We start from the raw sequence: 6,176 nt of genomic DNA on the forward strand, positions 1-6,176 counted from the left end.
TACTGTTCAGGTGGGTGAGGCCACAGCTCGGGAGGCGACTGCCACTGGCGAGATGGTTTGCTCCGTACAATTCCCAGGAGCAGAGGGGACATGCCTGCTGTCACCTGTCACCCCACTGGCCATGCGGAAGGTGGGCGGGGGCGGTGAGGAGGGGAGGCGGGGAAAGCCTGGGCAGGGTAGACAGGTTAGGACTGGCCATGGATCATCTCTTTCAGCTGCCTGTCCCCAGTCCTCGGCTCCCTGGCTTGAGGGGGACCCTGACCCCCCTGTGAGCCCCAAGGCCGCAGCTGTGGGTTGGCGGGCGCGCAGGAAGCCTCCCGGGCTCCGCACTGAATGTTGCTGGGGACTTGTTAGCCCTGCGACGGGCGGTCTCTTCAGGCTCGGGGGTGACAAAGCGTCAGAAATACAGAGATTGGGGTGCTGGCTGGCTCTGTCGGTGGAGCGTGCGACTCTTGATCTTGGGGTCGCGAGTTTGAGCCCCACACCGTGGGTAGTGATAACTTAAAAAAGAAAGAAAAAGGAATAGCAAGTCGGAAGGCCTGAAGAGTACCCGGGGTTGGGGTCCGTGGAGCATTTCCTGCTCCACTGCTGCACAGCATCGCAGGGCGCTCACTGCCGCGGGGTCTGTCCGTCCATCCTGCTGTGCGGGGCGGCTGGCCTGGTCTCCAGGAAGGGGCTTCGACCAATAAGGCGGTTATGAACATCCTTACACACGTCTTTGGTGGATGTCTAGTTTCATCTCTTTGAGCCGAGCGCCCCGCCGTGAAATTCCTGGATCACAAGGCGGGTGTAGGGAGGCCCCGGGGCTCAGCCGTGTGTCTGCGTTCAGCCCAGGGCGTGATCCTGGAGACCCGGGATCGAGTCCCGCATCGGGCTCCCTGCACGGAGCCTGCTTCTCCCTCTGCCTGTGTCTCTGCCTCTCTCTCTCTCTCTGTGTGTCTCTCATGAATAAATAAATAAATAATCTTAAAAAGAAAAAAAAAAAACCCAAGGCGGGTGTATGTGGTGCTTTAAAGAGATGGCCCCGCACCCAAAGTGGTGGAACCAAGCTTCAGTCTTGTTGGCCCCTTAAGCCTTTTCAGGCTGAAGGCTCATGTCTGTCTTCTGATCTGGGGAATCCCTTTATTCCTTGTTTGATGGGATTCATCCATTCTTTCGCTCAGTAAATTAGTAGCTATTGAGGGCATCTCTGTCCTGGGCATTAGAGACATCAGGGGCGAACCCCTCTGTCCTGGGCATTAGAGACATCAGGGGCGAACCCACGAGAACAAGAGGCTCTAAAGAAAGAAACAGACAATGATCAAGTATGTAAGTACATGCTATAAAGATTTATTTCAGATAGGGATACTCATCCTTACATATAATTAAATTATAATTATAATTTCGGGGACAGATGACTTCTGTGAAGACACTAAGGCTGCAGAGAACAAGAGCCCCTCCCCTCTGGTAACTGATGGTTTGTTGCCTGTACCCGGGAGCCTGCTTCTGTTTTGTTTTGTTTTTTAGATCCCACATGTAAGCAAAATTGTGCCATATGTCTCTCTCTTTCTCTTCACTTAGCATAATACCCCCTGGGTCCATCCATGTTGTTGCAAATGGCAAGATCTCATTCTTTCTTATGGCTGAATAATATGCCACAGTGTGTGTGTGTGTGTGTGTGTGTGTGTGTGTTTACACACACACATCTCCTACCTCTTCTTTACCCATTATCAGTCAATGGATACCGAGGTTGTTTCCACATCTTGGCTATTGTAATTAATGCTGCAATGAACATGAGATGCATATCTCTTCAAATTGGTATTTTCTTGGGTGGCTGGGTGGCACAGTTCATTAAGCATCCAACTCTTGGTTTCAGCTCAGGTCATGATCTCAGGGTCGTGAGATCAAGCCCCATGTATGGCTCGCACTGAGTGAGGAGTCTGCTTGAGATTCTTGCCATCCCTCCCCCTCTGCCCCACCACCGACCCCTCAAGCATGCTCTTTCTTAAAATAAATAAATAAGTAAATAAATAAATATATATATATTTTTCTTTTCTTTAGATAAATTCCAGAAATGGGATTACTGGATCATAGGGTGGCTCTGTTTTTAACATTTTAAGGAACCTCCGTACTGTTTTGCAGAGGGGCTGCACCAGCTTGCATTCCCATCAGCAGTGTGCGAGGGTTCCCCTTTCTCTATATCCTCATCATCGCTTGTTACTTTTAGTTTTTTTGTACTAGCCATGGTGACAGGTGTGAGGTGATCTCTCATTGTGGTTTTCATTTGTATTTCTCTGATAATGCATCTTTTCATGTCCTGTTGGCCATTGGCATGTCTTCCTTGGAAAAATGTCTGTTCAGGTCCTCTGCCCATTATTAAATCAGGTATTTTGTTTTAATATTAAGTTGTGTAAGTTCTTCATATATTTTGTACATTGACCCCTTATCAGATGTATTACTTGCAAACCATCTTCTTCCACTAAGTAGGTTGCCTTTTTGTTTTGTTGATTTTTTCTTTTTTTTTTTTTAAGATTTTATTTATTTATTCATGAGAGAGACAGAGAGAGAGAGAGGCAGAGACGACACAGGCAGAGGTAGAAGCAGGCTCCATGAAGGGAACCTGACGTGGGACTCTATCCCGGGTCCCCAGGATCAGCCCCTGGGCTGAAGGCACCGCTAATCCGCTGAGCCACTCTGGCTGCCCTGTTGATTATTTTCTTCACCAGACAGAAGTTTATTCGTTTGATACAATCCCATTTGTTTATTTTACCTTTTGCCTTTTGCTGCCCTTGGCTGGAGACTGGTCCCCCTCCAATACTGCTAAGACTGGTATCAAAGGGCTTCTTGCCTATGTTTTATTATAGAAAATGTATTTTTTTAAGATTTTATTTTAATTATTCGTGAGGACACAGAGAGAGAGGCAGAGACACAGGCAGGGGGAGCCTGGTGTGGGACTCCATCCCAGGACCCTGGGATCACAGCCTGAGCCAAAGGTAGACGCTCAACCACTGAGTCACCCAGGCGTCCCTAGCTAATTTTTTTTTTCCAGGATATTTATTTATTTAAAAGAGAGAGTGAGTGTGTGAGAGAGAGGGAGAGCATGAGTGGGAGGGGGAGGGAGAAGGAGGCTGCCCGTTTACCAGGGAGCCCAACATGGGGCTAGATCCAAGGACCCCAGGATCATGACCTAAGCTGACAGTAGATGTTTAACTGACTGGGCCACCCAGGTGCTCTGAGAAGATTTTTTTTTTTAAAGATTTTATTTATTTATTCATGAGAGACAGAGAGACAGAGAGAGAGGCAGAGACACAGGCAGAGGGAGAAGCAGGCTCCATGCAGGGAGCCCGACATGGGGCTCGATCCCGGGTCTCCAGGATCATGCTCTGGGCTGAAGGCGGCGCTTTAGCTTTACTGCTGAGCCACCCGGGCTGCCCAGATTTTTTTTTTTTTTTTAAACAGGTAACTTTTACCTGCCCATCTCTGGTTTATGTATTTATGTACTTTGCAAGTGAAATAGCAATAGCCTTTTGTGATAGCTCTTGAAATGAAAGAGTCATTCTCATTTCTCAACCCACTTCTGCCTTTCCAGTAGCTCCTTTTCCTAGGTGGGAAGTTCTTCCCTTTCTTGGGGTGGGTGCCCTCTTTTCCCTTCAGTGACTCCCTCCTGTGTGGGCTGACTGTGAGTCACGGGCTGTGAGCCTCCCCTGGCTTCGGGCAGGGTCGGGAGGGGCTGTACGGAATGCATTCTGGCCTGTTCTCTGCAAACATGCGTGGCAAGGAGGGCTTTGTGCTGGGGAACAGTGAGTACTACAGTTAAGACTTCGTGGGTGTAGGTACCCCGCTCCTCACAGGCAGTGGAAGGTACCTGGGTCTGCAGTCAGGGTCCCTCCCGTGAGTCAGTGAACCCCCCACCTGGGCTGCTGCTCCTCCCAGGAGAAATGGGAACAGGGAAGATTATGGAGGAGTCACAGAAGTTTGGTTATATATACAATGTATGATAAAGATTTTTGAAGAAGAAGTTTCATTTCAAAAAGGAACTTTTGGGTAGCCAGGGTGGCTCAGCGATTTAGGACCGTCTTCAGCCCGGGGCATGATCCTGGAGACCCTGGATCGAGTCCTACATCAGGCTCCCTGCATGGAGCCTGCTTCTCCCTCTGCCTGTGTCTCTGCCTCTCTCTCTCTCTCTCTGTGTGTGTCTCTCATGAATGAATAAATAAATCTTTAAAAAAAGTTCCTTTAAAAAAAAAAGATTTTATTTATTTGTTCATAGAGCCACAGAAAGAGAGAGGCAGAGACACAGGCAGAGGGAGAAGCAGGCTCCACTCCACGCAGGGAGCCTGATGCAGGGCTTGATCCCAGATCCTGGAATCATGACCTAAGTCGAAGGCGGCGCCCAACCGATGAGCCACCTGGCATCCCAAAAAGGAACTTTTTAAAAAAAGATTTTATTTATTTATTTGAGACAGACAGAGATAGAGAGAGAGCATGAACAGGTAACAGGGGCAAAGGGAGGAGCAGGCTCCCCAGCTGAGCAGGGAGCCAGATGTAGGGCTTGATCCCAGGACTCTGGGATCATGATCTGAGCTGCAGGTAGATGCTTAACTGACTGAGCCGCCCAGGCCGCCCTTAAAAATGAACTTTATGATTTCTAGAAATATTGGGAAGATAGTGTCAAGAATAACTTCCACACCCAACATTGTTTAAGATCTTATAGTAGTATGGCACGTTTGTTACAATCAGTGGAATCACAGTTGATATTATTATAACTGAAGTCTGTATTTTATTCAGGTTCTCTAAGTTTTTACCTAATGCCCCTTTTCTGGTCCAGAATCCCACCCAGGACACCACCTTACAGACAAATAAGTATTCTCTGTCATTGCCAAAACCAGGGGCATGGTGGGGAGGCTATATCACCTGTGCTATGATCAAGTCCATCATCTGGAAGTCAGTTTCTGTGTTTCCGGTTGGCCTCAGGGATGTGGGAATTACTTGGCTGGGGTGCCGGATTGGGAGTCCCTGGGCTAGATTCATCTGGACAGGTTGAGTCTTGGGATAGATGTAGGAAAAGAAGGTTGAGTCTTGGGGTGGTTGAGTCTTGGGGTGGTTGAGTCTTGGGGTAGATGTAGGAAAGAAGGTTGAGTCTTGGGGTAGATATAGGAATAAAGGTAGTTTTGGGGTAGATGAGTCTTGGGGTAGATGTAGGAAAGAAGGTTGAGTCTTGGGGTGGTTGAGTCTTGGGGTAGATGTATGAATGAAGGTTGAGTCTTGGGGTAGAGGTACAAAGGAAGTTTTCTGACCCTGTCCTGGGGTGGAGGGAGCTGGTGGGAGTGATGGTACCCTAGAAGGCAGAGCTGGGACCCAGATCTCACTGAGTGTGACATGGGGGTTAACACACTGACTTTGGGCTTTTCAAGTCAAAGATCAGGGGCTTGTCCCTGTGTTGCTGCTTATTCTTGTGTTCTTAGGCGAGGCCCTCATGAGCTCCAAGCCTCAGTTTACTCATCTGTAAAGTGCCAGCTGGTGGGAGGTCCTTTTCGCTGAGAATAGAACAGGTTGCCCTGGGGAGCAGTGAGTTCTCTGTCTTTGAGGATGTGCAAGCTGGGCCGGGTGACCCCGTTGGGTGCTGCGAGGGGTGGTGGCACCACTAGGCTCTGAGGGTCTTCGTGTTGGACTGGGAATCCAACCTCTGTGCGGGCCCATACTCCTACCCCTAAGCCGGGCAGGTGGCTGGCTGCCGAGGGATGCCCACACGCGGTTGCTTTCCTTTCCAGCTCAGGCGGGGACTGCCTTTGGGCCTGGGCGAGGGGAGGCCTGCCAAGTGTACCACACCCCTGGGCCATGCACTTCCAGGAGACTGGAGGGAGACGCACCATCGTTACCTCCCTGCCTGTGGTACCTTTGGCTGCCAGGCCAGTCTGCTCCCCAGGCGGCTCCCAGCACAGGCCAGCTCCCGTCCTCAGGGAAACCAGCCACACCCTACAACACAAGGCTCCGGAGGAGTGAGAGGAAGAAGAGAGGGATCCCTGAACAGGTGAAAATGAGGAGCCTGGTCTCCCTGTGCCCCCAAACCCTGGGCCCTCTATTTTAACAAAGTCAGCGTTCTCCGGAGCTCCGAGCTTTTGCATCTGCTCCTCCCTGCACCGCAGCACGCTCCCCCTTTGCTGGCTGCCGACTCCTACTCATCCTTCAAGGCCCAG

Source organism: Vulpes lagopus, chromosome 6, assembly GCF_018345385.1.
Source record: "Vulpes lagopus strain Blue_001 chromosome 6, ASM1834538v1, whole genome shotgun sequence".
Lineage (NCBI taxonomy): Eukaryota > Metazoa > Chordata > Mammalia > Carnivora > Canidae > Vulpes > Vulpes lagopus.